The sequence below is a fragment of the Rhyacophila brunnea genome, unplaced genomic scaffold, assembly GCF_057557595.1.
Source record: "Rhyacophila brunnea isolate RB1 unplaced genomic scaffold, BYU_Rbru_1.0 scaffold_1, whole genome shotgun sequence".
NCBI lineage: Eukaryota > Metazoa > Arthropoda > Insecta > Trichoptera > Rhyacophilidae > Rhyacophila > Rhyacophila brunnea.
In genome coordinates this window covers 47,030,228-47,054,959 of record NW_028232751.1, presented here as the reverse complement: position 1 = coordinate 47,054,959, position 24,732 = coordinate 47,030,228, and positions in this window count along the sequence as shown.

Below are 24,732 nucleotides of genomic sequence, written 5' to 3'. Positions count from 1 at the left end.
TTCAAAGTTAAAGTATATAATTAAGTAGGTTAGGCAGTCGGAAGCCAACAGCGGTGGAGTGAGGTTTTACAACTTCGCTTGCGTATTCGGGACGCTATTCGCCTGGTTACTCGCGAACGGTTATAAATACGGGATACAACAAAAATAATATTGTTTGTAAATGAATTTGACAATAAACTCAACATGTGTGGTCCCATGTGATTTTGACAATCAGTGCCAGTGCTTGAGAAAAAGTGAAAAATATTTATTGTTGCACGGATAGTGCACTTTGTGCGGGGAGTGCGTCAAACGCTGTGAAGCGAGGGGTTGTCCACACTGTTTTTTGTTCACACTGTTGCGCGAATTCCAAGACCGCGTGAACGGCAAAAGCAATAAAATGGAAAACACCACGATGGAAGTGAATGAAACCAAAAAAACGAAGAAGAAAAGAAACGATGATGAAGAGGAAGTGGTTGGAGAAAAAGAAGAAGAATGGCAGACGGTGACCTCTGGAAAAAAACCCAGAAGAGACTCTGGGGTCACTCCAAAGGGAAACCAAAACATCGTCATGATAGCGACGGGAAGTAAAATTCCATTAAAATTGAAAATAGCGCAGATGCTGCATAAGGCAGGAGTAAAAGTACAGAAAATTTACAATAAAAATTTAAAGACGTACATCCAAGTAGAAGACGAAAAAGAAGCAGATAAAGTGAAACAAGCTGGAGAACTCAAAGATCTCGGTTTTGTGACCAAAGAGAATGACTCCTGCTCTTATGGAGTAATAAGAAAAGTCGATATTGATATGGACCTCCAAGAACTGCAAATGGAAATCAAAAGTGATGCAAAAGTAATCAACCTTAAGAGGTTGACAAGAAAAGGTGATACAGGAGAGCTGACAAAGACCTCGTCAGTCAGTATTAAATTTGGGGAGAAAATATTGCCGAGAACAATTTACATATATGGAGTCTCTTTTGCTGTAGAACCGTATGTATTCAGGGTTATGCAATGCTACAAATGCTGGCGATATGGGCATATCGCGAACAATTGCGGACGTACAGTAGAAACGTGCCCTAAGTGTGGTGAAAACCACAAAACCTGCGAAAAAAATGAGGAAATTACGTGCATCAATTGCAAAGGTAACCACGCGGCAAACAGCCAAAAATGCCCAAAGTGGCAAGAGGAAAAGAATTGCAAAGAAGCAATGAAAAAAATGAACATACCTTTCAAGGAAGCAAAAAAAAATATGTTAAATAATAGCTATGCTGACATATTAAAACAAAAAAAAATCGTAGGAAGAGATGAAAGCGAAACAATTCAAAAAACTAAGGAAAACAAAAAGAAAGAAGAAGCGGTGGTAGAAGCTTCAGGCTCAACAATAATATCTACAGGTAGTAGCGTAAAGCCTACAAAAAATAAGAAAAATTCAAAGGGGAAGACAGAGGTTAACGCGATGGGAGAAATTATGAAAGTCTTGCTGAAAGGGGGAGACTGGCAGCAGATCATTAAACAACTAATAATTAAAGCAGTGGACTGGGTATGCAAACAATTCAAAGAAGGACACTTAAAGGAAATTCTAGGGGAGGTTCTGGAGCAAAATGGATAATAAAAAACAAATTAGGATTTTACAATGGAATGCCAGAAGTATGAAGCAAAAAAAGGATGATATAGAACTCTACTTAATAAGACAAAAAATTTCAATAGCATTAATCTCAGAGACTTGGCTGAGGTCTGAATTAGACTATCTGAAATTCAATGATTACACGATGTATCGAAAATACAGAAAGGATGGATACGGAGGAGAGCGATTCTGGTGCATAAAACACTGGCGTCTAAAGAAGAAAGAAAGAAAGACGGAAGAGCTAGACAAAATAATTATAAAGCCATTTAACAGAATAGGAGTGAGGACCTGATCGAAGGATCCCCTTCTAGAAGAGAAGAGGCGATATGACAGCGAGTCGCAGTCAAAGCCTCGGTAAAATCACAAAAAAAAAAAAAAAAAAGTAGGTTAGGTACCGAACGCAATTTTTATCAAGTATATATTTAAAATAATGAGAAATTACCTACATTTATTAACTACATGAGATAGGGTGACGAAATAACAAAATAATGTTAGTTATTCAATTTTTATCTTTTGACCAATTTCGTCATTAGACCACCATAAATTACATGTACCTACAGATTAAAAATGTTCTAATGACGAAACCAGAAATAAAAATATAATAATATTAATTAATTGTTTGTTATTTTTATAATTATTTCAATTGTGTAATTTAATCTACGTGGAACATCATTTTATAGTAAATGTCGTATCTCAAAAAAATGTTATTTATATTATTATATAAATCGTATAAAAATCATATTCGGGTTGAATACTTATGTCATTTGTAATTCGGCTTGAAGGTTTCCACGAATTTTGTTTAGAAGTTTTTTCGAACAAATTATATAAGTAAAATAATTCTAGAAAAAGGTGGTGAGAAGGAGGGATATTTAAAACCCATTCTCTGGATTCAAAGGGCCATATTAATTGGATAAAAAACAACGTATAAAAGTCCAGCAATAATAAAGAACCCCCCATTTATTTCCACTCCAACAAGATCACACAGGCGTACAAATAATCCGGTGCCCATAAAATTATTTTGCATTCGCCATAACTTATATCCCGGGTTAACTGTCCGAGAGTTAAATTGCCATGCACTTCATGCACGCAAATAGGGGAAATATAATGAAAACCATAGTGATATTAAGTATAATAAGAAAATAAAAGACAAAAAATAACAAAGTTTCGCTCTAAATGCTATTGTTGTATAAGTTAAAAGAAAGAGTTAATTAATAAAAAAATGTAATTTTTCGTCATATGCTGACAAACTACAGGTCAACTTATGAATGCTTCATAATGATGCATCAGTAAGGAATGAAAATAGATTATAATGAAGAAGAATTTCATTTTTCATATAACTGTAAATTTATATGATGTCGTTCTTTCCTGATCATAGTAAAAATTGTCTCTGCTGAATGCTACATACAACGATTATTCTAACTACCACGTTAAATAAGCCTAGTGAATAATTACTAGTTGGGTTTCACCATAAGTTTCTTATCGTAAAAACTGTTTTAATTGTATTTTTTTTTTTGTATAGATTAAATTGTGTGTTTGACACCAGTCCATCTGACATCTTTGAGTTTTAATGTTTGTAGTAAATACACATAACCTCTAATTTACTCCACTACAGTAATAGTGGATACATTGATAATTACACTGAAAATTAACAAAAAAATTGTAGTTAATTATGATTCCTGGGAGACAACTGCAAAGTCCTGTTAGAACATTATTGATAAGACGTTATAAAATAAATATGGCAAGTCCGTTTACGTAAAAGTAAAAGAAAATAACAAACACTTAAAATAACAAAACGTGAAAATTATGTAAATAATAAGAACGAAAAACGTCAGCAGTGAGTGACAGTAAATAATATTCGAGCCGAAATCCGTAATGAAATACAATAACCCTCCTTAATTAGCTAAAATAAAAGTTCCAATTGTATAACCATAGCCTTGGGTACTTCAGACGTGTGTATAAATAGAAAAGTACACGTGCATCTACAAAATCTTTCAATGGTTGTAATGAATTAAAGTAAATTGAATTTTAATTTTAGAACGTAATTTAAAATTAATTGTGAATAATAAACAATATTGTGGAAAATAAAAACGTGAAACCGGGAATTATGAACACTAAAATTAAACAGGTCAGCAGCAAATATAATATACAAATTGCTGGAAAACGTCAATACTAAAAATACTTTAAACGGTTTAAAGTTACCTAACCATAAACTTTCCGGTTTTTATTTGCATGGAAACGTTTGACAGATGTCACATGTCATCAGTCCTACGCGCACGTTTTTATACGCGGCACGGTTATTCATATTGTCGATACTATCTGTTAAACAGCCGATTAAGCGCGAAGTATTAATATGGTGCACGTCGCGTACTATCACGTAACGTCACAGTAAGCTGCCGCTACGGGAAAAAAGTGTGTAATATCGTTTTTCTTGGTGTTTAAAATGTTATCAGACTAATGCTCCCATCCCTTTGTACATTTGGAGCCTTTAAACTTTAAACGAATATTGTCAGTTAGATATCCGCAAAAATGTCGAAAATATCAGAACAACAATGAGGTCACCTCTAATGTCTTTGATCATTTTCTAATATCTACACATATTCGAATCATGTCAAAATCGCATATTTTTTGTTTTTAGAGGTTGGCACTATGTATTTTCAATAAGAATGTTGTCTATTATCTATGGTCTGCGGGTTAGGTTCTATTCAAAATACTATTGAATTTACAGAGACTCGTTATTAGGTTACTCCATCATTAAATTTACAGAGAGCGTGTTCGTTCAAAATATTCTGCAAAATGACGAAACCATAGACTATGACGTGTGTGCATCTCAGACTATGACAATATTTTTATTATCTTAAAGTAAATGGAAAATAATATGTTTCATTCTATGGGTGTCTCAAGGTAAAAATAACTATGCGTTGTGTATTGCAAAGTGAGTTATAACACGACAAAATCGATTTTGTATTCCTCGTAGCGATAAGAAAGCAGTCGATAGGTAACGTTAAAATTAATGATCCTTAACAACATCTCTTTGTGGACTTAAAAATGGAGATACTTACTTTTATTTTCTCGGGACTGTAGGTGTAGGTAGGGATGTAAAAAAAGTATCGATAATTTACAATATTATCTGATTTCGCTTTTATTTTTTATTTTTAAAATTTATGCTTTTACCACTAATAACAATAGATTTAACGAAATTCGCTAATTGCGTATGTTGTGTGTTAGATGCTTATAAGAAAATGATATCGCAACCGGTTGTAGCACAGGAATAATGTTAAGTGCTGTCGTTAGGTTAGGTTAGGTTATTAGGCTAAACAATACACAGCTGTGTGACAAAACGTATCGGAACGCCACCAGATTCCGAATCCGATGACTACTTATGATACATAATTATAACGAACAGATAAAAACATCTAAATAAAATAATACATGTATGTTTTGATTGAGAATTACGACAATATATATTGTAATATATTATGTTGCATGAATATAAAAATAACAAGGACAATCTATGAATCCTTACTCAATTTATCGTGTTTGTCACGAGACGTGGTGCTATTATCACGAGTTCTTCACTCGACATCGTACATCCGTTATTCCACTCGAATCAAGTCTCTCACTGCATTCTTATAATTAATCTCTTGATCATATCGATCATGCCATCATCCTTCTTATTGTATTCAGTGTATTATTGTATCAAACAATAAACTCTCATCTAAATAAACAAGCAACAACTACCTCAATCCACATAACTACCGCAAAATTTCAACATTTTGTTAATTTTTAAAAAATCTAGCATTTTTTCTGTCATATGTCATATTTTTGTGAATGACAATTGGCAACATTGGCTTGTCCCATATTAGTAGAATATTCATATAATTTTTACTTTTTTCATGTCATAGTGTATCTATCTACACGTTATTTGAATTATCAATACTTTACTTTCGGTACAATATCTATATCGATATTATTTGTTGTCGACTTCTCTAGGTGTAGGTACGCAGGCAACACCATCCCATCGCGCCAAATCTTCCGAAAGGAATTGATTTATATCTGGTAATAGAATCGGAATGGGGGAACACGGCGAACGTTTTCCCCCACTTGGGGGGAAAATTTAGATGAAATCAAAATATAAATAGGGAATATTGTTATACTTGTCTGCTGTTGAATTTATTTTTGAGATTGCTTGATACAATATTGGGTCGGCGATAACGTTTTTGATGTAGGAATGAAAACAAGTATTAAGTAAAAAAAAATTCTACTTTACGTAGGTATAATATTATAAATACAATGTAACATTCGTCACAAAAGACGGTCGTCAATATTAAATAAATTCGATAACAACTCAAATGCACAGAGTTATTGTTAGATGATTTTAACGTAAATGGGTAGTGCTGATTATAAAATTGATAGTTGACCGGAGTCATAATGTAAGGTTGAGTTTCGTTTGATACAAATATTTTTTTCTCATAAGTATGTTTCTGAGGTGTTCCGAATTATGTATGAAAATAATACGTCACCTAAATGCAGAACTATTCTAACTTACAATTGAAATTTTTGAAGAGAGAATTTTTTGAAACCACTTAGAAAGACCTCTTATTATTAAAGATTATTATTATTATAGAGTTATTAGAATCGCTAATTGGCAGGTTGGAGCGGGTGACGCATTGCGCATGCTGCCACATTAGATTGGAATGCTTCACTCACGGACAATTATTATTGTGTGTAGCGGCATCAAGAGTGGGGAGTAGTATAAATCTATATATACCTATATGCACCAAATGAAAAAGCCACAACTTTTGTATATTAAAATGTCCTGCAATAATGGATTGGATATTTATATTATAGATAGATATTCATATTAGATAGAAAGGCCTTAAAATATTAAATTGAATATGTACTACTTTTTAAGATTTATTATCTATTTTTACTTTTTTTTAAATTCAATCCTTTACACTTAAATATTAAGCTATTCCACTCCCGGGTAGCGCCGGGTGATACTGCTAGTATTATCATATTTATAGATTTCTGTGTTTTTACGGTGTGTACTTCTTCCTTTTTTCCTCGACGTTTCAGGTTCGTTGCAGAGGCCATTCTCTAAGAATGTTCGAAGAAGAACAGAGTTCATACACCTACACTACACGTCATCATAATATAATATCTCTTGAGAATGGCCACTGCAACGAGCGCGAAACGTCAAAGAAAAAAGGAATATATACAAACAGTAAAAACTCATCTATAAAATAAACAAACATCTTTGAAAGTCTCAATCAGCACGTTTTCATATTATGTATGTTCGATAAAGAATGTTACATTCTCAAATCTTGTGAATTATTATTGGTTGAATAAAAAAATGATTTTTGAAAATAAGTATATTTTTAATTATAAAATGATGAAAGTAAAGTTATGTCGATAGAAATTGATATATATTTCCAAATAAATTACGCTCAGACAACTATAGCTAAACACAATCAATCCAAGTTTTCGATAAAACTCGGTTACTGATGATGACCAATGACTAGGGATTCGAATCCCCAGATCCCGAGCTATTTTCGATACCTATGAATCCCGGGATTGATAAACATAATCCCGGGATTTCGGGATTGATTTTTTTATCAATTTTTATGGAAAATAAAATAAAAACGAAAATATAATAGAAAAAATACTTTTAATAAAAAATAACTACATTAGAAATAAACTGAGTTCGAATGAAGTTTGATTTATACCCATGTGTAGGTTGCCGATTCATTTTATTTTTTCACATAAATTATTAAAAATGAGAAAGATTGGAAAAAAACAATGCTTCGCACTATTGACGAAGTTATTCCACCATGATATCATACGTTTTACGGCAGTTTCAGATTTGGCTGACTAATTAGATTTATGAAGCGGAAAGGCCATAAGTACGCCATGATTATTTGCTATACTATTTTAAATCTCGCTAATCCATTCATTAAGTCTTTCCTATCAGAAACAGCAATCTCTTATTAAATTCACATAATTATTTATATTACAATATTATTTACTCCATTAAACTTGTGTATTTGCAAGATTGAACGTATTCAATATTAACAATAAATGTCTTAAATAGTTAAAATACTATAAATTATACTAGATTTATTTTTGACCGATTTTATCAATGTTATTTATAAATTATAAAAAAATTATATTAACAATGGAAACAAATGCCAATCCCGGGATTGTCAAATTGTAATCCCGAAATCCCGGGATCCGAATTTTGGCTCGGGATTGGATTCCCTACCAATGACCACTTAAACCCCCATAAAAACCATCTGAAACCGTAAACAAGTATAGTAAAAAGAATGCTCATTTTATTTCATTATGTTCAGATTTAAATAATATATTATATTATGTGATTCAAGGCAATAACTTTGACATAATTTCTTGTGGTCTTGTTACTGAGGCAATATACCTACATATTATTTTGCTCCAAGACTTAATTCTAAACTACGTCTAAGCCTTCCGTCATACTAAGCCGCCGAAACGATTATTTGTCAGTACGTTCTAAAACGTAATTTACCGTAATAATGTATACTATATTATTTAGAAAGATCCATTTTCTTAACCCGTCATAATGTTATTATGAAGAGATTAGGCAAATTTTAGAGCATATTACATAGTGTAAAATACTTTTCACCTTCTGTCCTTGATACTATTTTGCATATGGTAGCATTTTCAATATAATATTATAAATACTTACTTTACACATTTTCACATCTATACCTACTACCCTCGTAATCTTTAACTAAAAATTCTATCAAAATAGTATTGGAAATTGTTTAATTTTTTTTACAGTTTCACAATATACTAATTAATCCAAATAACATAAAAACATCATACAAACTCGCACAGATACTAACAATCCATGGAGCACTGACAGTAAATCTAAAAAGATTTAAATTGAGAGACGATGACTGTTGTCCATGTGACGGCTACACATCTAGAACTGTGTGGCATGTCATCAACGACTGCCCAATACTAGAAAATGAGTGATGGTCTTTTAGAACTCTCTGTAGACAACATAATTATAAAATTGACCCTCAAACGCCTTACGAAATACTAAACAACAAAACAACACAAGAGCAACACACAAAATATTTAATTCTAGCCATGAAGAAAATTAAAGAAATAAATGGAAATTTTTAACTGCACACTTCACCTCAAAACTTTAATCGAGAAAAATTATCAATATATCTAACCATCAATGCAAATATGTAAATGACTAAAATGTAATTAGCTCGTTCAACCATCTTGTACGAAAAAGCAATGGCATGGTTATTAAAAAATACTTAATAAACAAAACTGTTGTTACGATGTTTTACAAATAGCTGTCGTTAATAGTCATAATATAACTTATAACACATACATTATTGATTAATATTAAGCCATTTACGCCGTGAGTTTAAAACCATAGCATGTGCAAAATTTTCGATTTCGATATTTAAATGAGAAACAACTGAAAATGTCAAAAGCTCTCTAATGTAAAAATGAAATAATTTTAAACAAATAATTTGCATTAAAAACGACAGATACCTTCGTTTTTTTCGGAACTATGTCATTTGCGCTTACTTATGACACTCAAGGTGCATATAAATTACCTATGAAATATTTTATTTTATACGAACTAATAAAAAGCTTTATTTATACATAATATATTTATAATTTCATTATTTTATGAATGTCCTGGTAAATGTGGAGAGACGAGCATTTTTATGTCTAATGAGTAAACGACTGCTTAAGGGCGGACATGCTCAGCGTGGGTCAAAATTGAGCTTTTTTTCTATTTTCAAAGCATGATCCTGGACATACCTTAAACGTTGTAGATAATCTATTTATTTAATTTTGAAGCCTTATTATCTTTTATATTTATTTTAAACATTTGATGACTGCATAAAGTATTTGTATTACATAAAATAGTATTCTTTTAAACCTCTCGCTCTAATGTTTTAGAATATTGTCATATTTCAGTACATAAATGTGCAGTGGTGTTAAGATTTTTTACATTTATTAATTTTTAAACGCATTTATAAAACCATCAGTGAAATTTATATCGACATTATTATTGTGAAATATTTACGATAAAAAATTATAATGATAATTTCTGTGATCCCAAATTTGACAAGAATTGGGCATTTTATTATTCTAAAAATGGGCAAGATTAACAGATTTGAAGATAATTCTAAAGATACTCATTATAAATTATGTTTTTGACCATTCAAGTGTGATAAACATCCTACGAATAATGATTGCTTTATAATAATTATTGACCTAAGAATAAGGTAGTGTTTTTTTTTTAATCCGCCATTTCTTTTGGCATTCCCCAGTGGTTAAGCTACTACATACGGCCGTAGACATAAATTGACATACTATAATAATTGAAGTAGGGAGTAAAATGATGTTAACGCGCGTGTTTGAACATGTACCTAACCGATTTTTTTTAAACGGTACATGTATATATAAATAGTTTATCTACAACATTTAAGGTATGTCCAGGATCATGCTTTGAAAATAGAACAAAAGCTCCGTTTTGACCTACGCTGAGCATGTCCCCCCTTAATATGCAAATCAGTTAACTGCACTTTTGACCAACAATGAGATTTTGATGGCATTTTGTTATAAAGCATGTTTTCTATGCTCACTAAATTTCAAATTCCTAAACCTATAAATAAATGGGTTATCTTTCTTCACACAAAACTGCCAACTCCAGGTGCCAAATTTCCAATATAGTACATGCAAAACCTCCGCTCTATATATAATGTTTCTTCATTTATATAAAAGGGAAACTAAAATAGTGTTTTAATTATTAATTGTGCAGCTTATTTGTAAAAAAAAGTGTATTTTTGGAATTGCTTAATTCGCTCGTTAGTTAAATTATTGAGTTTTTTCTCCTTACTAAACAATTTGCCCAAGTGGAGTTAGCCGGCTTGTCGTAATGTCGTTATGAGTTTGTACTATATTTAGCGAGTTTTAAGCCATCTTTGTTGTCGTTCAGTGTCCCTTGGGTACCACTACATGACGCCATGTCCAGCCCATTGCTATTTTACCTGCTTGCAACCTCTATCTCACCCCGTAGATAGTACTATATGCAATCTTATCCATTGATTTCTTTTCGCGTTATGGCCAACATGTACCTTTCCATGCCAATTCGCACTACTCGTATTTTTTTGGATTTGCCTTACATTAAGGGTCCTTGTTTCACATGCATACGTATCACACATTATTTGATTATTTTACATTTAAGACACAACGGGAGACATCCAAATCCATGTTAGTTTGGTGATACATATTATATACACCAGTGGCGACGTGTGGAGATATAGGTACTGTTAAGATCCGACATAAATATTGCACACTAAACTTTGTCGGTCAAATATTATTTTGTTTTGTAACTGTAACATTCATCTGTAATATTATGTATTCTTAATTCAACGAAAACAAATCAGTATGACTGAAAAACTGTGGACTATTTTTGTCGGATGGCGGAGTTGGATCCCATAACGTACCTAAACTATTATGGTTTGGTTTAAGCAAGGTTTAATTTAATTTCAAAAACTAACCCGCACTATTTGCAAATTGTATTCTTAATTCAATGAAAACAAATAAGTTTGACTGACATAGTATAGTGTGCACTATGTATATCGAATCTTAATAGCCTACCTCACCCCACACCACTGATATACATACACATATATTATATATTATACATGATTTCAAAATCCAGGAGCTGAATTTCATTATTTTTATTAGTGCATAGATAATTTTCATTTAAAAAATCACATTTTACTACTCATATAATAAAAAAGATGTGGGTACTTTTTTTGAATAAATAAAATCAATATAATAGTGTCTAATTACTTCAAATTTAATGATTAAAATTCCTTACCAAAACTTCAAGTTCTTGTCAAAACTTGGATAGCTATATTATCCAAACTAAACAAGAATGCTGAGCATGTGTCCTGCTCAATGTCAAGGACGGACAAGTGACGCAGACGCGGAGGATTGGAGGAGGTCAACGATCTAATTGAACTTTAACAAAAGCGTAGTATGTAATTATTTTGATCATGTTTCTACATAGTTATGTATCATCGTATAGTGTTCTATACACCTAATCTAATCTAAAGACTTCAAAATATGCCATCTTCTGATTATCATTGGATAAATATTCGAATCAAGATGATCGAGGTATTGACGTAGGTAATATCGTATTATCTATGATTTTGCGAAGGTCTTATAAAATAAATAATGTATTACTTTCCAATTAATTATAATTTATTTATTTTACATAATTTGACTTGGAAAAATTTATATTAAGAATATCTATAATTTAAAAATAGAGTGCATTTGGGCGCCGAGATAGCATCTTCAAAAGTCACCTCCCATTGTGTCTTAAGGTCCAAATATATTATGATCACGTGCTGTCATAGTAAGCGGCCGCTACGGGAAAAGATGTGTATTGTCGTTTTTCTTGTTGTTTAAAATGTTACCAGACTTATGCTCTTATCCCGTAGCACTTTTTGAACCTTTAAATAAACATTGCCAGTTAGCAAAATCTGCGAAAATTACCAGAACAACAACGAGGTTACCTCACGTGTACCGCGTTGCATCGACAGCCGCATTACTCAGTGAACCTTTTTTTTTGATTATGAGCTTCATCGCTGAAGATGATTTTTTCATGAAATAATTGGTCTATTTAAAGTTGCTCCAAAGCCTAATCAGCAAAATTTCAATGCATGATCATTCCGTTTAAGTTATTGTGTTAACTTTATTTTATACGCCGTAAAATAAAAAAACCTTTATGAATAATATCCCGTGTAGTGCCAAGTTCTTGAGAACGACGTGAAATTAACTGTTCTGGATTTTCAACCACACTTTTATTCATAACATCGAAATTTTCAGCAGTGCGTTTACGTTTTTGACGAGTTGGATTTCGAACATCACAAAAACTATTATTTGACTCGAATTTTCCAATTAAATTATCAATAGTAAGCTGTGTATGTCGATTATTTTTACTATAAATTTCACGTAATGCTAGAAATGTAGCTCGAATAGATTAATTATTGTTGTAATAAATTTCAGCAATTTGTGCACTCTGTTTAACTGTGTATCTTTCCATGATGATTTTTGTCAAACAATACACAAATGTAAATGGAATCAGAAAAAAATGGCTGCTATAACGTTTTAGTACTAATCTAATAACCCTTATAATATTTACAAAAGTATTAAATTAAATATATTGTTTTTTTTCCATAATAACACACTTATTAAGCAAGAGTTTTTAAACATTGTTATTTTAATAGTAGGTACTAAAAGTCTACTATTTATAAAATAACGAAATATAATTTTATATGTAACATTTTGTTTGCGAAAATGATTTCTACTTGGATCATATTATCAAGGTTTCTCTAACAAGACTATAAAATTTGATGACATACCACTCACACCAGTTTTATAATATACGTCCTATAGAAGTGTAATATATGTATACATATAATATAATGTATACTATTGTAAAATATATGTAGGTGTATTCTGAATGACAACTGAGATCACAACATAGAAGTGAAAAGCTGAGTTGAGAAGGGCAGGGAGGCTGAGTGAGAAAATTACCACATGTAACCTTGACCTAAGCTTGGAAATATGAATGAGGACGGTAAGATGCTATGACGCCATCTCAGTTTTGTTATACAGAGTGAAGATGTGGACACGACACAATGCTCAAAAAAATGATATTTTAAATGTATGTGTAGGTACAGACACGTCTTCCGTATCAACTGAAAGAAAAAAGTTGAGAATGTTTACGATCAAAATAACCAAAGAAGTTTGAACCAGAAACATTACATAATTTGTCCACATGATGGGAGATTTCATTTATTTATTTTTGAATAGATTTCTTTCACTTTTATTGTATATGACCATGTCCGATGGTAATAAGATCATAGGGGGCCTCCACAGATTGGAGGTTTGTATTAACAAATTTTGTTTTTACGAGAAATGGATGTCAGCCACTTGTTCAACCTATTATGTCCATTACTCTGACGAATACGCAAATTGAAAAACAATAATATGTGTAGTTGCTAGACCCAAGATTCGAGCCTGGTACCCACGACATGATAGGCCGACGCTTAAGCCACGCGGCCATCGTGGGTTCAATTATTATTGTCAGTAGGTATATTCTATGAATAATTTGGTCTGTTTTTTTTTTGTTTGAATTTAAGTAATTTGTGGCTGTAATATTGAATATTTTATAATATGTTTTGAAGTGAACAAAGTATTGTATTTTATTTTAATTAATGTGAGTAATGACTTTCTACCGTGGCGCTTGTTTAGAGTCAAAACGCGTTATCTTATTTTAAGGTCCCCTACAATAAAAAAATAACAGTAAAATTTAAATTTTGTTTATTATTATTGTATAATTTTATAACATGTTTGAACTGTTTCGAGGCCCTCTTTAAAATTTATAGACGAATCGTTGCGTCATTTGCGCCAAAGAAAATTGAAGCTGACTTTCCACGAAGAAATGGCAGTTAGAAAATGATGTGTTCAATTATTCATAAAAGATATTCACCTAAAAAATTAACAATTATTATAACATAATTTTGCCGTGCATAGTAGACAACACAAACTAATAGGTACTCTATAAAAGAAATGTTAATTTATTGGTTTGCATATTATAAAATAATAGTTTTAATCTTAAAAATCTCAAATAGAAATGGGCTGGATACATAACTCGAAGAAGAGACAATCGTTGGACAAATCTAGTTATCCAGTGGTACCCAAGAGGTACAAAACGTCCGCAAGGTAGACTCAGAGGCCGCTACATCGATGAAATGATTTTGTTCTGCGGAAATACGCAACGCAACGTTGAGAGGCCTTCATCCAGCAATGAATAGCTGATTCAGATTGATGATGGATAGAAAAGATTGTCACTCAGTAGCACGCGCGCTTCTTATTAAAACGGTCCATAGATCAATCCTGCCCACTTTCTTTTGTTTTTATGGCGTTTGTCTAGTAAATAAATGTGATTTTTCGTTACAGCGGGATTTTACTCTCTCGAGAATTTTCGTGTATTGCGAGTAAAAACCTATTCTCTTAAATAATTAAATTCACTACAAAGGTGAAACATAGTACAGATTCAGTACCTACATAATAACAAAAGTTTGACATGAGAGAAACGCTTGCCTGCTGCTATAACATTATTATTATTATTATTACGATGGTGATTATAACTATGTCAAAAGTCTAAATTTAATCTGTTGTTATTATAAAGTTTCATATAAACTGACTGAGTAGTAATATCATCAAAAACTTTTGATATTGTTTATCATGGAACAACACTGTAGATACAAATCACAGTGTCAGTCAGTTTTCAGGTTATCTATTTGATAGTTTGCGTAATCACTGAACCTTCTCAAAAACTTTCATTTTGACAACCCTGGCGGTATCCTGTCAGCTGTTGAGGGTCAGGACCGGTTTATTGTTGAAGCAAAAGGGGAGCTATTCGGAAGTCGGGAATGAACTTATTAGTATCATAATTATTACATACGACATGAAAATTATGGCCGATTTTAATATTTTTATTTTTAGCATTAGTTGTTATAATTCGTAATTTAAGTGTAGCGTGATAGTTGTAGCAATCATACCACTCAATATTAAATCAGTAACACACTTTAATATGTATAAAGGGTACAGGTGAAGAGCATGTTATGTCACATTTTCGTTTTTTTTTATTAAATTAATTAAATTATTATAGAGCATTGGAAATTATCATACAGGCTAAAAACAAGAAATGTCCATTGCCTTCAGGGTAAAAATATGTATTGTGTATGGTCTACATTCACGTCAGACTTGGCATTCTTAATAGTGCATAGGAATCATAAAGAAAAAATCTCCCCCTATAAAACGCCGGATGAACGGATAAGCGTTATAAGTTTATAAGCAACGCCAGACAAAAACCGACGCACTTTAGAGTCATTAATCAACTCTTTAATCAACGATATCTCAGTTGGACATTTTTGTGACATAACAATATGTTCTTCACCAGTACCCTTCGTATGTTTTGTTGTCAAAACAAAACAATACAGCGGTAATATTTATCATCATTTCCTCAATCATAACTAGATCAGTAGGGTCTATTATGATTGGTTAATTGTGACAATATCTTGTTGATATGTGTACTGCATTTGTTTAAATTGGAAAGACAATGCATGAATCTTTACTCAACTCATCGAGTCCGTCACGAGACGCACTACTATCGTCACGAGTCCTTCACTCGGCGTAGTAAACCATTACTCCACTCAAATCAAGTATCTTAGTTTATTAATATCGCCAGACCTTTGATCACTATACACCTACACCGTTATCTTACACCGACCATTGTAACAACTCTCTGTACTGCATCAAGACAATAAATATCTGCATTCATCTACATCGCTGCCTCCATTATGAAGCATGCAACAGGATAGGTACAATTAATTTAAAGTTTTGAAATTAATATTTTATATTAAGTCTTGAATAGACACATGATTTAAAAAGAATGTTAAATTCTTATTTTTGAAATATTTATAATTCAGTTTTTTTTGACTTGTCCGATCATAGGCCTCAACCTTCTACTAGGTCTATACTCAAAACACACATTAAAAAACAATATGTATATTTGCTAGACCCGGGATTCGAACCTGGGACCCACGATATTATAAGCCAACTGATTAGCCGCTCGACCATCATGGGCATTTAGAAATTACCTCCATTTAATGACAAAACTGGCCGCTCCAACCTGGCGAAGACTGTACTAACTAAAAACGCGTATACATAAGTTTTATTTGAATGAATCATAGACAGGCAAGTAGCTCAGGGGTTAGATCAATCACTTGAATAACGAAACTATTTATTTTTTCCAAGATTTTTTCTAATATAGGTAAGTACATGTTTTCTAAGGTATTTCAATTTTTTTAAGTAACTTAAAGTTTACTTTTTATTAATAATTGTATTAATACTCTAAAGCTAAGACTATTAGGAAAATTGAAAAACAAGATGCTTTCAGACCCACAACCGAAGATGTCACCATTCGTCCATATCTGAAGCAATGTTTTATTGTTCAATTTATTATAAATTAAAATATGCGGTAAATACAATATTTTTTTTAGACAATAATCATTTTATTTGCATGTCGTAAACTTTAATGTTATAAAATAGTTGAAATAAACAATACACATTATTTAATTTAACAGGGCGTTCTTTTTTCATTTCGGTTTATGTTCTGGTTCAAGTAAAAAAATATAATCATTCGGTTCGGTTCCGGTTTTCGGTTTTTGGTTCAGCTTCTAGTGATTACGTTTTAAATGTTTTTATTTGCATTAAAAAAATATTTTCTACCATAATTTAGAACATTTTATGGTACCTACTTCCGAAACCAATGGTTATATTGCACCGCACAGCCGTCGCCATAAATTTTCAAAATAATATATTATAAACTATAAGAATTATGTCGAGATGCCTTACATGATTGTGAATGATTTCTTTTAGCCTTAAATTTGACATACATATTTCAAATGAAAGACATCATATTTTTATTTAGAATACATAATAATATGTATTTTGCTTGTTGAATTTGTATTAACGCGCGTATTTGAACATGTACCGGTTTTCGTTCCGACAAAAATAACGGTTTTTCGGTTCAGTTCCGATTCGAAGTCCTGGTTTAACCTTTTCCATGCATACTCTTAAGACAGATTTCGTCTTACTACATTATGACACTGTTACAAAGAAATAATTAGCTTAAATAATAATTAGTGTTTGTTATTTCATTACTTTCACATATTGTTTAATACACGTGTAAAGTTCATTAGGATAATAATAATTATTATCAATCTTATTAACTCAATTTAATACCGAGTGAAATAATTTTCATCATGTATGGCAATTAACATATGAATAAGATATCATATCATGCAAACGCCGTGAAATCTCAGATTTGCAAACATTATAAGAAGCAGTATACGTCATGCTAATGAGCTTAATATTGTATCAGTTTATATAATAGATTAAAATTGGTAAATATTGTATTTATACTAATTATGTATTCGCTCACATTAATTTTAGGCATCATCATCATGGACTCCGCAATCCAATGTGGATCTTGGCTATCTTTAGGAAACATCTTAACTCCCTTATGTCTGCCACAAGCTCTTATCCTCGGGAATGCTGCGATCTTTCTACACAGTTCTTCAACCGTAGTCTAAATCTGCTTTTTATTTCCGCTATATTTAAAAGGAGCTTTTTTTGGCCCATATAAATAACGTGTGAGACAATGATCATCGTAGAATGCCTACAGGTTATATCTTCCTCGCATACGGCTCCGAAGAGTCTTCTCAATATCTTCATATCCTGCCATCTTAATTTTCATAATACCCATATCGACCGATCAGTCAATATGGGCCTGATGAGGGGTTTGTATATCTTTTTTTGGTTTTCCTTAAGAGGAGTCCTGATATAAATTATTTTTGTAAAGCGTAATAAGATTTACCTTTTCAATGAGTGTTCGGGTCCAATGTCAAGTAAGTAGCTAACATTAATTTGTAGTAAAATAAAAAACAATACAACCTCCACATATGAACTCGTCGACTTTCGAATATTTAGCTATTGAAAGAGTGGTAAGCTAGATTTGAAAAGGTATCTAACCCCCCGTTTCAGACGGGACACCGGTGTCGCGCTCGTATATAATAAGGAGGCCTTTGTATTCGAATAAATGGGCCGTTGTATTATGTTTATGAACTCCCAGAGCTTATGAGTCAACGCATAATTTCGCGATATAAATTAGAACATAAAACTGGCTGCGGTCATAAAAACATGTGTATCGGCGGCTTGAGAATGTAGCGGCCGACGGAAAAGTGTACCATACACGCTTTGACTCATTAGCTCGGGGCGTTCATAAACATAATACAAAGACCCTTTTATTCGAATACAACGGCATCCTTATTATATACGAGCGCGACACCGGTGTCCCGTCTGAAACGGGCCTAAATGATAAAATTTTGGCGGCTCACTTCCATATCTCGAGATGAAGCCACATGAGACTAATAAAACCGTTATAAACCGTATTTAAAAAAATACGTATTCAGTCATCATTTATCTTTAGCGACATTACGTATCTTCTGGAAACGTGTACTGATACTTTGATGAAAGCGATACATCTGAAGTTGAAAGTGGTGAATCCCTGGAGGAATTTTAATTAAGGCCTATAGAATGCAGTAAATTTTTGAAATGCCCCAAAGTTGGTATTGGCTGATGTCACGTCAGTGTCTCCAATTGGGCGGACAAACCCTGGTAAACAACTCCTCTCATTCGGATCCCATCAGCGGGCAGTGCATACCTCGAATAAAATCGTGTAGATAAAGTGTGCCCAACCGGTTGATCACTCAGCCACTATCGGGGCGATGCTCAATCTATCAAATGCCCACAAATTATTCGATGAATCCACAATGGAGATTCCTCTGATACGTATGCCGTACAATGTTCCTTTGATAATGAACTGGGGATGTTTGTACGTGTACCTAACCGATTTTTTTAAACGGTACATGTTCAAACACGCGCGTTAACATCATTTTACTCCCTACTTCAATTATAGTTTGTCAATATATATGGCTACGGCCGTATATTGTAGCTTAACCACTGGGGAATGCCAAAAGAAATGGCGTATTTAAAAAAAACACTACCTTATTCTTAGGTCAATAATTATTATAAAGCAATAATTATTCGTAGGATGTTTATCACACTTGAATTGTCAAATACATAGCTTTTAATTAGTATCTTTAGAATTATCTTCAAATGTGTTAATGTTGCCCATTTTTTGGATAATAAAATGCCTAATTCTTGTCAAATTTGGGATCACAGAGATTATCAATATAATTTTTTATCGTAAATATTTCACTATAATAATGTCGATATAAATTATACTGATGGTTTTATAAATGCGTTTAAAAATTAATAAATGTAAAAATCTTAACACCACTGCACATATATGTACTGAAATATGACTATATTCTAAAACATTAGAGCGAAAGGTTTAAAAGAATACTATTCTATGTAATAAAAATCTTTATGCAGTCATAAATGTTTAAAATAAATATAAAGGATAATAAGGCTTCAAAATTATATAAATAGATTATCTACAACGTTTAAGGTATGTCCAGGATCATGCTTTGAAAATAGAACAAAAGCTCCATTTTGACCTACGCTGAGTATGTCCCCCCTTAAGAGAAATGTTTGGTGGTTTGGTTAAGGGGGAGAGGCACACCAGTAGAGAACCTAGCGGAAAAATTCGAAGCTTGCAATTTGAGATTTTTTTTTGATAATTTACAATTTCAACTGTATTAATTAATTAATATGTACCTATCTGAAAACAATAAAAGATTTTTTATTTATTTTTTTTAATTTAAAGATAAACTTACAATTGTAAAAAAATGTAATAAAATTTTAATTCGTTGCAGGGTCACATCTTATTACATTATATTTTATGGCCATATTTATTTTTAAAATTTAGTTTATTAAGTTGTCAATTTTTCGTCGTTTATATTTTTGACTAATTCATCGTTTTAATATTTTTTATATTTATTTTAAAAAAACATAGATTTTTATAAAAATATAAATGTGTATAACTTGAAATCCTTTTTATTTAAGTACTTATATCAAATTTTATTTTAGGTTGGTCCCAATATTTAAGCTCGATTTGATATAAATAAAAAAAAAATCAAGTTGTACACATTTATCTCTATATATATAAAAATCTCGTGTCACGATGTTTGTGGTCGAACTCCTCCGAAATGGCTCGACCGATTTTTATGAATTTTTTTATGTATATTTGTTAGGTATGAGAATAGGTCAACAAGTATATTTCATACCGCTAGGTGATTAGGGTATCTCTATCGAGAAAAATTTTTCTTTTATTTTTTTGAAAATATCTTTTTGTATTTTTTTTTATTATTTTGCATCAAAAAATACCTATAACCCCAAATTTTCATCCTCTTACCCCTACCCTCCCATTTTTTAATCGCGATTTTATTATTTTTGTATGAACAAATTTAACCGTCGTTCGTATTTCAAACAGAACGAAATTATTTATGTTGTTGAATGACAGATGGCGCTACGTCCGAGAAGAATTCAAGAGAAGCGTCGCGTCATTTTGACATTTCATTCGGCATATCACAACGCAGTGCGTGCAAAATTGTGTATGATTTATTTTAATTTATCTATTTTTGTGTGCGTGTATTACAGTGCACAATGCCAGCAAGACGCAAGGGGGGCCATTTGGGCCATCGAACGAATAAAGCAACAAACATGCGAAATAGTAGAGCAGAAAGAACAGACGAACAAATCCAACAAGATAACAAAAACTTGCGTGTGAGCATGTCGCAATTGCGTGCATCTCAATCACAAGAGGCACGAGCTGAACGAAATCAACAACGACAATTGTAACGGAGCCAAGCGCTGGTTCGTAGTTAACACATGCAGAGCAAATGACCGACAATGCCAACAAGTACATCGAGCATTTACATCCGCTTCGTTCCTTCGTCTCGCATTCGAGTACGAGCCAGATATTGAATATTCCGCTCTTCCGAAAGTGCTGATTGGTGCTATGGACAAAGAATGTCCCCATTGTCATGCTCTCAAATTCAAACATGAGTCAGCCGGGATGTGTTGCGCATCAGGAAAAGTGCAACTACCAGAAATTGAGATACCACCAGAACCATTGAACGGCTTGCTCATCGGCACGGTTCCAGATTCAAACCTGTTCCTGAAGTCCATTCGCACATTCAATTCATACTTCCAAATGACTTCGTTCGGAGCAACAGAAATAGTTCACAATACTGCGGCAAATAGTCAACAATTCCATTCTACGTTCAAAATCAAAGGCCAAGTATACCACAAAGTAGGCTCATTGCTGCCAATGCCAAACGAACCACATAAATTTTTACAAATCTACTTCATGGACGGTGAGGACATCAATCGTGTGGATGCACGTTGCGGCTACAATAACCTCAATTCGCCTAATTCCAGGTGCATCGTCGGCAAACTGGACGCCCTATTGAATGAGCACAATGAATTATTGAAATTCTTCAAAGCACACATGCACGAATTGCAAAGTGACAATCACTCTATTGTCATGAATCCTGATAAAACACCAGCTGGAGAGCACGTGCGTCGATTCAATGCGCCTGTTGTTGACGACATTGCTGGAATCATGGTTGGCGACCGCACATCGACGCGAGAAATCGTGATTCGAAGAAGAAACAATAATCTGGAATTCATCGCTGACACATACCGTTCATACGACGCTCTCCAATATCCTCTAATTTTCTGGAAGGGACAAGACGGATATTGCATAAACATTAAACAACGAGATCCTGTCACAGGTAATTCATTCATTATGAACATCATTACTCATTTTGAATTGAGAAAATGAATGGTTGATGTTTTTTTGTTTTTATCGGCGGTCATCGTCTACAGCGCTATATTCCTCTTTCTGTCATATATCCTATCCCCACACACTTACGATACATTCGTTATTTTTTATTTAACAACCAAAATATTCACTAGAAATAATTTATATGGCAGAACAACGTTTGCCGGGTCAGCTAGTATTTTTATAAAAATTGATGTTTTTTAAAATAAATATAAAAAATATTAAAACGATGATTAGTCAAAAATCTAAACGACGAACAATTGAAAACTTAATTTTAATAATAAATATGACCATAAAATATAATGTAATAATAATATGTGACCATGCAACGAATTCACATTTTATTACATTTTTTACAATTGTAAGTTTATCTTAAAATTAAAAAAAAAAATTTTTTAATGTTTTCAGATACATATTTATTAATTAATACAGTAGAAATTGTAAATTATCAAAAAAAACTCAAATTGCAAGCTTCGTATTTTTCCGCTGGGTTCTCTGTTGCTATGCCTCTCCCCGTTAAGAGAGGTGTTTTCAAGTTATGTATGTTCAATATAATATATAATGAAATATTGGCTAAACTTGTGAATTTTTCGTTGAATAAAAGAACTTGTTTATTAAAAAATGTAAGCAATTTCAATTAGACGTTATAACTAAACATTTAGCGAGAGCCAGGCGTTGGTTAATAATTAAGGCAATTAATGATTACTTGATTTCAAGCACAACCGATAGACAAAAAAAAGCAATTTGATAAGCATTTCATGTTGGACCTACTAGTTAAAACTATCGTAATTAAGTAGGAGACCCTTAGCTTAATTGGTTGCAGCATATTGGCGCGATACCAGTGGATATACGGGTTCAACTCCCGTGGCACGTCGTATTTTTTTAAAAATGTGATTTTTTCTAGTAGGTATATCTGAGGTGTTTTCAAGTTATGTATTTTCGGCATGCAAATAATTTAATCATTCCCTCTGTAACCTTAATTTCAGCACGTCTTTCAAATATTTTGGCGCCGTATATAAAGTATGTTTTCCTCAACATCTTTGGTATAAATAAACACACAATGTAGTAATATTAAGAGTAAAATAAATATTTTACCGTTATTGACTCCCTTAGACCAAAGTGAAATATTCACAGCGATGAAAATTTTGCGATTTTCGCAGTAACGGGTAACACTCAACTTCTATGCGTCCCTCGTGACACTGCCTTTGGCGGCGGCCTAAGGTCCAAACTAGAGCCGTCAAAAAATTATCTATTCTTTTTGACTGATACTTTGATACTTTGGTATCAATATTTTCTTTCGATAGCAATACTGATTTTGCGATTTGTTTTCAGAAATACATCCCTAGCGGACAAACGATATTTTACACCGATACTTGCGAGTATCTTTTCTTTCGGTATAATACCGATACCCGGTATCGATACTTCTTCTTTCGATATGACAACCCTGGTCCGAGCACCTTCTGAGGTTCATTCATAAATCTTATTATGAGCTCCAGCGCATCTATTCTATACACAAGGCTGCTATATGCCGCTATCGAAGGTAGTTTATCATATTTATGTATTGAGTAATTATAATTTTGTTACAATAAGTTTGCCGTCTAAATAGTCAAAACTGTTTATCTCGCTCTAAAAGTTAACATAGGCAAGAGAGGTGCTCTTAAAACAGGTTACATGTAAATGCTACGTATTACATTTTACCGTAGCACAGTAGTTCGCCGTGAGCTTTCTTATCGGAATACTATACTATAATATTATACGGTCATCTGTGTAGCACCAAGGTGAAAAAAAATACGCTCTGTTCGTGGAGCATTGCTGACAATAATGTTCCTTCAATAATGAAAACCTAACCTAACCTAACAAAAAAATAATCCAGTATATTGGCTATTTCTAAATTTATTTGCCGCTGGTTTCCAGTAAAGTAAACCGATAAGAACAGTGTTTTATTTAGACATGAATTTTATCGCATTACTAGGCTTAGGATTCTTAGGTATTTAAATATTTTTTTTGAGCGGCCCCACAACAAAATATCAAAAATATCTATCCGTTTCAGATAATTTTGAAACATTTAAGACCTATTTGTTAGCGACAATTTTAAAATATTTTTGGATAATTATATATTTTTACATATTCTAGGTTTAAGCACAAATTTTCACATAAACACAAAATTTAAATGTTCCTGGACCAATTGGAACAAAAATAAGTACAAAATTAAATATGTAGTGTTTTAAATAAAAATACAAGACTTCAAACGCTACAGAATATTAAAGTTGTATTGGAAAATCCATCAGATGTTTAAATTTTTTCTACTTCAGAAATAGTTTCATTTACATACGCAATAATAACATCTGTATACGTGGAAAGAAGTTTTACCGTGTATAAAAATTTGCTAAGATCAATAATCGTCAAAGAAAGGCTTCGAAAATTTGAAGAATAATTTTATTATTTATTGTAATTAAGCGTTTTCTGTTTGTGAACAAATAATAAATTAAACTGTTGAAATATATTTATGATTTATTGTAATAGGTACTTATTTACATTTTTAGCACGTATTTTTGTTTTTTAGGACATACTTATGAAATTTTAATCACATGTTTTCCAATTATATCTACATATTGTAGGTACCTATTATTCATTTTTTAGCACCTACAAATCCTAA